This window comes from Asparagus officinalis, chromosome 10, assembly GCF_001876935.1.
Source record: "Asparagus officinalis chromosome 10, Aspof.V1, whole genome shotgun sequence".
Taxonomy (NCBI): Eukaryota; Viridiplantae; Streptophyta; class Magnoliopsida; order Asparagales; family Asparagaceae; genus Asparagus; species Asparagus officinalis.
In genome coordinates, this window is record NC_033803.1 from 32,479,341 (window position 1) to 32,491,145 (window position 11,805).

The 11,805-nt window shown below is 42.3% G+C and overlaps 1 pseudogene; it reads left to right on the top strand.

Annotated features, from left to right (window-relative positions):
- The window catches only part of LOC109826611, a 20,658-nt pseudogene continuing 16,853 nt past the window's right edge, over positions 8,001–11,805 (top strand).

An 11,805-nucleotide genomic window follows, 5' to 3' on the forward strand; every position in this document is an offset into this window, starting at 1 on the left:
AAATGGCGAAGCCTATGTATTCAAAGTCATAGCACCAAGTCTAAGTGAGTTAATTCTCTTAGCGCAACGTTACATGTGAAACGGGTTTTAATAATTCACATGCTAGCCCGATTCAAACGGTAATCGGTAAAGGCACATCAAATCCGTTGAAGGCTGGGGGTTTGCCAAAAATCTTAAGTCTACGTCTAACACACGTAGCCGGTTTAGTCTTTCACCAATTGAAAAAGACACCAGGGTCTAAGCCTGGGGAATTTACCTCGAAGCCTAAGAAGGGGTAAGTCAACGCCTAACACGCGTTGCCGTTTAGTCTACTCCCATGAGAAAGACAAAGCCTATGTATTCAAAGTCATAGCACCAAGTCTAAGTGAATTAATTCTCTTAGCGCAACGTTATGTGCGGAACGGATTCAAAATAATCCGCACACTAGCCCGACTCAAACGGTAGTCGGTAAAGGCTCATCAAATCCGTTGAGGGCTGGGGATTTGCCAAAAATCCTACAGGTATCATGTTTGATTATCCCAAATGGAGTAAGACCTCATAATAAAGGAGACATAACAAACAAAATAAAATGAAACTATATATGTCTTCTATTGATAAAATTTTTGAGTTTGCAGGTACAAAAGTCGTAGTTAATCTACATGAAGCTTATGTCTAAGAACTTGCTGCTCTAACTTTGATAATTCCACAGTATAAGCTTGCTCAAGTTCACTTCGTATCGTGATCTTCATGGAGTCTTCATCAGCAGCCAATACCTTCACGGCCTCCGCTTTCATCTTAGCCAACTGCTCCTTAGTAAGTGTCAGCTGTCCAGACGTCTCCTCTTGAGCGCGCTCTGCATGTACCCTCGTCATCTTCAAAGCAGCTTGAGCATCCTTAACTGCTTTTAACTCTTGCTCGAGTCGTGCTATAGTGGCATCACCTGACGCAAGAGAGGAATCAATATTATGAAGAGTTGTTGATCTGCCAGCATAAGCCGCTTCCAGTTGGTGAACAAGACCCTCTCAAGAGAGGAATCAATATCATGAAGGGTTGTTGATCTGCCAGCATAAGCCGCTTCCAATTGGTGAACAAGCCCCTCTGCTTCCCAAATCTTAGAATCGGCAGATATTTGAGCTTCGCGCCATGCTTGTAACTTGGCTTCCATCTGAGCGTCTACATATGAAGAAACTCCGGTCGCCCGAAATCCCTTCAGCTTTTTAAGCTCGCACTCGAGGCAAACCAAGTCTGCAGTAATAATGTCCGCCAGGTCTGAATACCCTTGACTCCTTAGAAGAGTCACTTGGGTGTCGAGATATGACTTGAAGAGACTAATAGAAAGCCCGCTACGGAGGAGATTGTCAACCATCTCGTTCACGAACGAGAAGAAAGAGCGAATTTCCATGCGAATGAGCATTTTATCTGGATCGTTATTGGATAGTAGCGCCGTAACGAGATCGTAAAGCTGAGTTGAAAGTCCTAAAAAGAAGAGTAGCTATTTAGGAATTTAGTCCGAATAGTTTCAAGATAAATATCGAAAAAAAGGGCTCACCAATAACTACTGCAGGTTCTCCAGTTTGACACTCTGCGTTCGACACCCCTTGCACGCTTGTATGAGTTGTCGAAGTTATTGCAGATGTGATAGTCGCAGATGTACCGACTTCTTCAGTTAGTCTTGCGATTTGTTCAGCCGGGAAGATCCCCGCAGCTGCAGTAGTCATCTCGGTCGCCAGGGTCGTGTGCTGAGTTTGGGCCACTGACGACTGAGTTTCCATGATAATTCCTGCCAACAGCAAGAAATCAAGACCCTCGAGAACGTCAGATATCCCAACAATAGTAGTTGTATCAGTCTTAACGACTGGTCCTACAAGAATGACTCCCTTAAGGCTAAGTAAAACTAATAAGGGAATGGCCCTCACATAAGGACGAAATCCATACCTGCAGAGGAACCAGCCTCGACGATTGGTTCAACAAGCTCGGGGACTGGTTCAATAACCTCAATAACGGGTTCAACCGTTTCAAAGACCGGCTCAACGGCGTCGATGACCGGTTCGGCAGTTTCGACAACTGGTTCAATAGCGTCGCGGCGAGATTGTTCTGATAACATGTCGTCAAGTAGTCTGTCACTAGAGCCCAAGAGGTCTTGCAAAGGATCAGACGGAAGTGCACCGGTTACATGATGAGAGGTTTCTTTATCACTCAGGCCTTCCATTGGAACATCTGAAGAAAATTCTAAGTACCAAGACATAGAAAGAGAGGTTGAAAATCAGCAATGAAATAAAGAAGTTCACCTCCAGGGATGATAGAATGCTCTTCAATCCCAACGCCAACAATCGCATCCTGTAGTTTTTCTAAAAGAGCCAGAAGCATGTAAGCAATTAGAGGAGGAACGAGCTCTGAGTCGTTTAATACCCGAGATTGCCATCTAAAAGGTGTACTACCAGTAATGGGAGTACCTGGACTAGCAACCACCGTCGACGAATCAGTTCCAACACCCGTCAAAGCCTGGCCCACGGCCTCATCCGCTTGTGGCATAAGGCATGACTCCCCAAAAAAGCCTATATCGGGAGAGGGGGGGTCGCACATCATCGTGTCTTCGTTATGACCCCCTGGGACATAGAATTTACTAAGTTTGAGGCTTGGTAAAAAATGAGAATGATTGAAATATTACCTTCTCCACCAACGGGTGTATCGCCGATCGCCTCCGTTTGAGAAGTCTGAAGTTTAGTGGGGCGCTTGATGGTTAACTTTAACCTTTTCGTGGGCCGGGTCTCTTGGAGAGCCACAGGTTTATCTTGTATTGATATGGCAGGTGGCTCAACTTGCGATCCCGCCTGAGCTATGGCCCGAGATCGAGCACGGGAAATGAGGCCACCTCCCTCTTCCTCCTCGGAATCTACATTTGAAAGTTCAACAATCATCCTATTGTAAGTAGGCAAAATTCTCCATTTTTTACGAGCTTTAAGTCGACGAGCTCGATCAGCAATCGACAAGTCCCATAGTTCTTTACAAAAAGATTCAGACAAACCTGCCGCGTTTTCCTCAAAACCACTGTTGACTTCTGTAGCAACACCAGCAGCGAATTCACCTTCTTCGGAAGTTTCCTCTTCAGAAGCAAATGACTCTTCTTCTATTTCCCTCATTTTCTGCTTACCTTTGCCTGAGGGACCAGCGAGCTTCTTCTCGCGCCTCCTTCGTTCCAATACATCGTCTCGAACTATCCTCGCGGCGATGCGCGATGCAGCTTCTGTCTTCAGATCCTCAATCGACCGCAGGGGGACGGGGTCGTTAGCGGCCATGATCCATTTACAACATAGGTATGTGAGCTCTAAATGACGATCAGTGTTCGGGAGACAGAACTTGGCACCGGTACAACCCGTTGCATTCCATAGCCAAGCGCGAGCGCCATCCACTAGTCCGCCGCGAGTATGAAATTTTGGATTCGGATTCCCGACATATAATTGGTCATACCCGAATTGACGGGCGAACCGGCACGGCAAATAGGGCTCCAAATAGCAGCGCTCCTTTACTCGGAAAAGGAGATGGCCTGGCCTTATGTTCATAAGCCATCTGAAACAGCCGACATCGAGAGAGGTCCGGTCAGTACCGGGTGCTTCTACATCAGCAAGCATCCCGCTATATCTACCAGGAAATCGAGGAAGACATGGGTTGATTACCCAACCCTTGTGCATGTGCAAACTCTTCCTGATTTCTGAGAAGGTCCGAGTTGGCCATTTACACTCCTCATATAGTTGTAGCAAAGGAGTAGACAGATCTGCACTCTTAGGAGGCGACATCAAATCGGGGCGATGAAGAACCAGCCATCCCATCAAATAGGTATAAGGGAATGCCGTCTTCGGCATAGGGATCTTCGCGGACGGGACCTCTTCAGTCTGAGTGAAAGTGGTGGTCAGTTGGCGGAGCCCACGATGAATACCGGCGATCATGGCTGGCAAGAGAGATAGGCTTCTCCCATAAGCAAGCTGCACAGCGGGAAACAATACCTCAATCGGCAAGGCATCTGAAGTTTGATACGGCACCACACATTTCTTCAACCAAAGTGCAATATAGCCGGCCAACAAGGTCTTAGGATGGATGGATTTCTCCGCCTGCAATAAGAAGGTCCTGAACTTGGTTCCTGCACAAAATCGATCTTGGGCATTTGCGATAGTATAAGAGCGGGCGTCGCATTTTTTAATTAACCTGTCAATCTCCGAACGGGCCAGCGGTCCCAGTTCACGAATAGCTTCACCAGTTCTCTCCAAGTTCTTAAACAAGTAGCAAGAGAATTGCTTTAAGCTTATTTGAGGAGATTTCTTCCTCGCAACAGGATTAGCGCCAGCTAAAGCAATTTGATAATGACACGTGAGTTCCCATAAGGTGTCATATCGGTCAGGCTTATGAGTCTTCAATTTTTGTAGCTCCTGATTGGAGGGAAAATATTCCTGATACGGTATATCTCCCAACTGAAGTCCAGAGACTTTGTGCATTTCGTGAAAGGGTAATCCCAATTCTCCGTTCCGTGTCACAAAAGTGTTAGTATCTGGATTATACAGTTCCATCAACCCCAGGAAGTGAAGAACGTGCACCGGTAACCCGTACTGAGTGGCTCGAATGGCTTCATACAATCTGATAGACTTTAACTCAGCGCCCCAGCGTTGGAGGACATAAGCTGTCATCCGACCCCACCATGCTTTGTCTGAAGAGTGAGACCAACCAAAGCATCGATATTGGTCGATGGGCAGTTCACGTCCTAGTTCAGCAAGACGATTCCTCACAGTGCGAGCTATTATAGGCACCTCCCATTTAGGCGGGTCCTCCAATCCCATCACACCCGGGTGTAACCCTGTAATATGTCTTCTGCCACGAGAACCCGGAAGTGAGTGACTAGTGGTGTACCCGCAAGAGATACTGGTATGTTCCTCTGTTAAGGTCCACGGCATCTGTCGCGTCACCGCTTGCCCGCGCAATTCTGTTAGTGAACGGTGACGAGGGACTTATATACTGAATTCGTTGTGAGGTTGATAAGTAGATTTCACTACATGTATCGTAGCGATCCTTTTACTATTTTCTACAGTCCTCGTGTTGGACTATAATCCATGGAAGTCCTCGTGTTGGACTATAATCCCTCTCAGTCCTCGTGTTGGACAATTGTCACTTATTCCATGAGTTTGGAAACTATAATAGTTAGTTCTTATATCGGACATAGTTCTTAACCCTGCATGTGCCTATCAGTCAGCAGTTCACGTCATGATAACTATGTATCTTTTGATATTTCTCTTAGGTAGATTTTGACATGACATTCATGTAAGTAATAACATGATGTTCATGTGGGCTATGTTACAGCACTGTAATTATACTCTGGTGTTTGTTGTATTTATTCTGTCATTGTTACTGTACCAAGACCTTGGGTTTGGTATTTAGGAGTTTACAAATTTGAGATATAATGTATATACATGAGGGTTTCCTTGTTTGGATTATTTCGCTCGACGTACCTATTCTCGTGTTGTGAATTTCTAAATACTAAAACCCTTTTTTGTAAGATCAATGATTTTTGATCTATTATATATTATATGTATTTTCATAAACAACGAGCCCTTTTCCCTTGGGGTTGGTTGTGATGTTACTCGCTAGCGCTTTGACGCTCGTTGTCCCTCCCCCTTTCAGGTCACGAGCCAGGAGCACGGAGAGCCGCAGGTTGATAGCGGACCACTTTAGTGTTCAGCTTTACATTTTAGCTATGTAATAATTTCTTTGGGCTCCACTGTAGTTGATATTATACATTTGAGAACTATGCTATAGATGTTGTAGAGGCTGTATGCATTATGTCCTTCATTCAGACTTGTTGTATTTGAGGCTTGTTGAGAACCTCCGTATTTTCATTTCAGACATTGCCTTTGTATTTTCTGTATGTTGGATGGTGAAATAGTATTTCGATCCCTATCATTTCATCAGTTATCTCTTGTATTATCTTTTACTTGCTTTTGTACCTACACCTGTTATTGACTCAACTAGAGTGATAGAATTGTGATGGTGAAACATGTTATTGCACGGTGGGGTGCATGGTAAGTTTGACACTCTTGGTTTTACCTAGGACTGCAGCCTTGTGTGAACCCAGGGGCGTCACAACCCTCTAGTACTATCCTTACCTGGCTAACTACCTGGTAAAACTTTAATCTTTTCACTGTAGGAGTTTTTGGTTAGGAGCTGGTCTAGTTGAGTTAGATTAAACCCTAGAATTAAAGTGATTGAAAAGTGATTGCTTTGATTTGTTTTAGTTAGGATTTTTCTTTATCCTTTTCTTCTCATAAAAAAAAACTTATTTTCTTTCTTTCCTTAAAAAGAAAACAAAAATTTTGTTTTGGTGTATGCAAACTTGGGTTCGGGATAATTCTCATCGTTTAATCCGTGTTGAACCAATCCAAGAAATAGCAAATCAACCCGTTCTCCAGGATATGTGTTACCCCACCAGAAATGCAATTCCATCTTGTATAAGACTCCTCGAAGTAAATGGAGCAAATTTCGAGCTTAGACCGCATTACATAAACATGCTTCCTAAATTCCTTGGTAATAAAACAGAAGATGCATATATTTTTATCTCGGAATTTGAGGAAGTGTGTATTATGATTAAAATGAGAGAATTAACCGAAGATGCAATTAAGCTCAAATTTATTCCATTTGCTCTTAAGGATAAAGCTAAAAAATGGCTGTATAGCTTACCGACAAATTCCATCTCAACTTGGGAGGAATTTGTCATCGTTTTTCTTAAGAAATTTTTCCCTATTCACAAAACGGTAAAGCTTAGGAATAACATTCAAAACTTCAAAATTGTCCCGGGAGAGCCATTCTGGAAATATTTCGACCGATTCAAATATCTTTTAATCCAATGTCCTTATCATGGTCTAGAAAAATGGCGATTGTGACAAGTCATATATGAAGGATTGGACTATTCTTCAAAAACATCTTTAGAATCAATGTGTCAGTGAGATTTTATGAGGAAAAACACAGATGAAGCTTGGGAATTTCTAGAGAATTTATCCGAGAAAGCAATACAGTGGGAACACTGTGATGACAGGGTTTCATCAGTTCCACAGTCTAAGTCTAGTGGTCTTTCTCTGGAGTCAAACATTGCTTCTGAAGCAAAGATGGCGACGATTCTGCGGAGGTTAGAAGCCTTAGAAGTTAAGGAACGAGTTCCAGCTCAAATCAATCATGTTTCTGCCCCGGGATGTCATAACTGTCAGTCTTCTACCCATGTTTCAGAGGAATGCCCTCTCCTAGGAAACAACCATGCTTTAGAACAGATGAACGTTGCATTCCAACGCCCTAGAAATGATCCATTTTCTCCAACCTGCAATCCAGGTTAGAGAAATCATCCCAATTTTGCTTGGAATCAAGGAAATTCTCATGGAAACCAAAACTTCATTCCCGCGTCAAACCAACAATTCCCTAGGGAAAACACTGTCCCATTCAACGCACCAAACAATTTTCAACAAGCTAACCCAGTTTTTCCAACCCAACATCATCATCCTCACCAGCCTACAAATCCTTCAAATTCTGATCATGACAAACGTTTAAGTGTCTTAGAAAAGGGTTTAGAAGCTATGATCAAAGCTTCTACACAAACAACCAACATGTTGACCCAGTCATCCACCACTCTAAATTCCTTCATGCAAACAACTGGCCAAGTGCTCAACTCGAACACTCAAGCCATAGCCCTGTTAGAAACCCAACTTGGGCAACTAGCCACTGCCGTGAGTGAGAGAGAAAAAGGAAAATTCCCAAGTCAACCTGTTGCAAACCCTAAAGACAATGGATCCAGTTCATCCCACCCAGCTCATGTGAATGCAGTTCACACACTACGATCAGGAAAACAAATAAACAATCAAGTTAGAATGCCACCGGATCAAACCCCTTCCCCCATCCAACACACTCCTTCCGATGAAGCAATTCCTTCTGATGACCAAAACGATAAACTTGAGATCGAGCCTGATCTAGATAGGTATAGGCCCGTTGTCCCCTTTCCAGATAGACTCAAACCTAGGAAAATCTCCCCGCATGTTGAGAAAATCCTAGAAACTTTTAAACAGGTCAAGATCAACATCCCTCTCCTAGATGCAATCAAACAAATCCCCTCTTATGCAAAGTTTTTGAAGGACTTATGCACTAAGAAAAGAACCACCAATATCTCCAAGAAAGTCTTCTTAGCTGCCAACCTCAGTGAAATTTTTTCAAAACCCATGCCGTTAAAATACAAGGACCATGGTTGTCCCACAATTCCATGCGTCATAGGTAACACTCACATTGATAAGGCACTTCTAGACTTGGGAGCCAGCGTTAACCTCCTTCCTTATTCAGTCTATCAACAGCTAGGTGTAGGAGAACTTAAACCGATAAGATGCACTCTACAGTTAGCTGATAGATCTGTAAAAATTCCTAAAGGAGAGGTAGAGGATGTTCTGATCAAAGTTGGAGAGTTCATTTTCCCTGTTGATTTCATTATCTTGGAAACACAGCCCGTTTCCAATCTCAAAAGTCAAATCTCCGTCATTCTAGGAAGACCGTTCTTAGCCACCTCAAATGCTTTGATTAATTATAGAACCGGTCAGATGAAACTATCTTTTTGGAATATGACTTTTGACCTTAATATTTTCAACTTAGGGAGACAGCCTAGTGATCCATCTGATGAAAGAAGTGAATTTAATTCAAGGAATATCCAGTGAACAACAAGAGGGAGAGTGTGAGTCTGATACAAATGCATCTGATTTAATGATTGAGGAGCTTTCTGATGATGAACTAGAAATAGAACCGCTGGTCAATCATGTTTCTACTGTTGGCTGGCAACGAGAACCTTTGGAGATAGAACCCAAAGTCCAGCTTCGCCCATCTGTGGAGGAACCCCCTAAGTTAGAGCTCAAACCTCTACCTGAAAATCTAGAGTATGCCTACTTAGGGGAGAATGAGTCTTTACCAATTATCATTTCTTCTGATTTGACTACCGGTCAAAAGAAAGCCCTCTTAGATGTTTTAAGAGAGAATAAGGAAGCCATTGGATGGACCATGGCTGATATCAAAGGGATTAGTCTAACCATTATTCAACACCGAATCCATTTGATAGATGATACCAAACCTACTAGAGATCCTCAACGTAGGTTAAACCCAGTGATGAAAGAAGCCTTCAGGAAAGACATTCTGAAATGTCTCCATCATGGGATCATTTATCCCATTTCTTATAGTTCATGGGTGAGTCCAGTCCAAGTTGTTCCAAAGAAATCTAGGATCACCGTGATCCAAAATGAGGCTAATGAGATGATTCCCAGTCGAATCCAAACTAGATAGCGAGTCTGTATTGACTACAAAAAACTCAACTTAGCCACTCGGAAAGATCACTCCCCTCTTCCTTTTATTGACCAAATGTTAGAGCGTTTAGCAGGACACAAGTTCTATTGTTTCCTGGATGGATATTCAGGTTACAATCAAATCCCAATCGCTCCAGAAGATCAGGAGAAAACCACCTTCACTTGCCCGTATGGAACATTCGCATACCGACGCATGCCTTTTGGCCTGTGCAATGCACCGGCCACATTCCAACGTTGCATGATCAGTATTTTTTCCGACATGGTAGAGCGATTTCTCGAAATTTTCATGGATGACTTTTCCATTTTTGGTGACACATTTTCCCAATGTTTGCATCATCTTAAACTGGTCCTAGAACGGTGTAGGGAGAAAAATCTGACTCTCAATTGGGAGAAATGTCATTTCATGGTCAAACAAGGCATTGTCTTAGGACATGTAGTTTCCAATAGGGGAATTGAAGTGGACAAAGCTAAGGTAGATCTCATTTCCAATCTCCCTCCTCCCAAAACAGTCAAAGATGTCAGATCATTTCTTGGTCATGCTGGTTTTTACCGACGTTTCATCAAGGATTTCAGCAAAATTACTAGACCCCTGACCAATCTCTTAGTCAAGGATACATCATTTGTCTTCTCTCCCGACTGCCTCAAAGCTTTTGAATATCTAGAAAAGGAGCTAACCACAGCTCCTATCATTCATGCACCAGACTGGACCTTATCCTTCGAACTGATGTGTGATGCATCTGATTCTGCGATTGGAGCTGTTTTAGGATAACAGTTTGATGGAAAACCGCATGTGATCTACTACGCCAGTAAGACTCTGAATGATGCCCAGCAAAATTACTCTGTCACAGAGAAAGAGTTTTTAGCTATAGTCTGTCTTAGAAAAATTCAGGTCCTACCTTATCGATTCCTTGACCAAAGTTTTTACAGATCATGTCGTACTAAAATATCTTTTGACCAAAAAGGATGCTAAAGCACGGCTCATTAGATGGATTCTCCTTCTTCAAGAGTTTGACATTCAAATTCTTGACAGAAGGGGAACAGAGAACCCCGTAGCAGATCACCTTTCTTGACTACCGAACGCACCAACATCAACCGTTCCTAGAAATCCAATCTGTTCCCTGGTTCGCTGACATTGTGAATTACATAGTCATGAACCAGATCCCTTCTCATTGGTCCAAACAGGATAGATCCCGTTTTCTCTCCCAAGTAAAATACTTTTACTAGGATGATCCATATCTGTTCAAATACTGTCCTGATCAGATCTTTAGGAGGTGTATTCCCACTGAAGAAACTAGGAGGGTTCTATCATTTTGTCATGAGTAAGCATGTGGGGGCCACTTTGGCCAGAGAAAAATAGCTGAAAAAGTTCTCCAATCTGGGCTGTATTGGCCCACTCTCTTCAAGGATTTATTCGAGTTTTGCAAAACCTGTAACCGCTGTCAGCTTTTAGGGAAGGTCACAAGAAGAAATATGATGCCCTTACAACCCATCTTATCCGTTGAACTTTTTGATCTGTGGGGTATCGATTTCATGGGACCATTTCTAAAATCCTTTGGAAATGTTTACATTCTAGTAGCCGTTGAATACATGTCAAAATGGATTGAGGCGGTAGCTTGCAAAACTAATGACAACAAGGTCGTTATCAAGTTTTTGGAAGAGAACATTTTTACCCGGTTTGGAGTACCCCGAGCGATCATCAGTGACAATGGTACATATTTCTGTAACCGTTCTTTTGAAGCTTTGATGAGGAAATATTCAATCACACACAAATTGTCAACTCCTTATCACCCTCAAACCAGTGGACAAGTAGAGGTCACAAACAGGCAGATCAAACAAATCTTAGAAAAAACAGTTAACCATAACAGAAAAGATTGGTCTGTAAAATTATGTGATGCTCTGTGGGCGTATAGAACACCTTTCAAGGCCAATTTGGGATGTCACCATACAGACTGGTATTCGAGAAAGCTTGTCACCTACCAGTAAAGTTTGAACATCGAGCAATGTGGACGATAAAACAGTTGAATTTTGATTTAGACTCGGCAGGTAAGAATAGATTGCTCCAAAGAAATGAGTTGGAAGAAATTCGAAATGATGCATACATAAACTCAAAATTTTACAAAGAGAAAACCAAAATTTTTCATGATAAAACAATTTTACGAAAAAAATTCTCTCCATAACAGAAAGTTTTATTGTACAATTTAAAATTACATCTTTTTCCTGGAAAATTAAGATCAAGATGGACAGGTCCAATTCTTGTCGAACAAGTTTTTCCACATGGGGCTGTCGAGATAGAAAATTCTAAAAATAGTAACATTTTTAAAATAAATTATCAACGTCCGAAACCATTTTTAGAATTTTCTACGCTCGAAGAGGAAGAGGTGTTGGTTCTCCATGAACCACATTATTTGTAAAAAAAAAGAAAAAAAAATAACTAACATAGGTTAAAAAAAGAAAAAGAAAAATTATATAT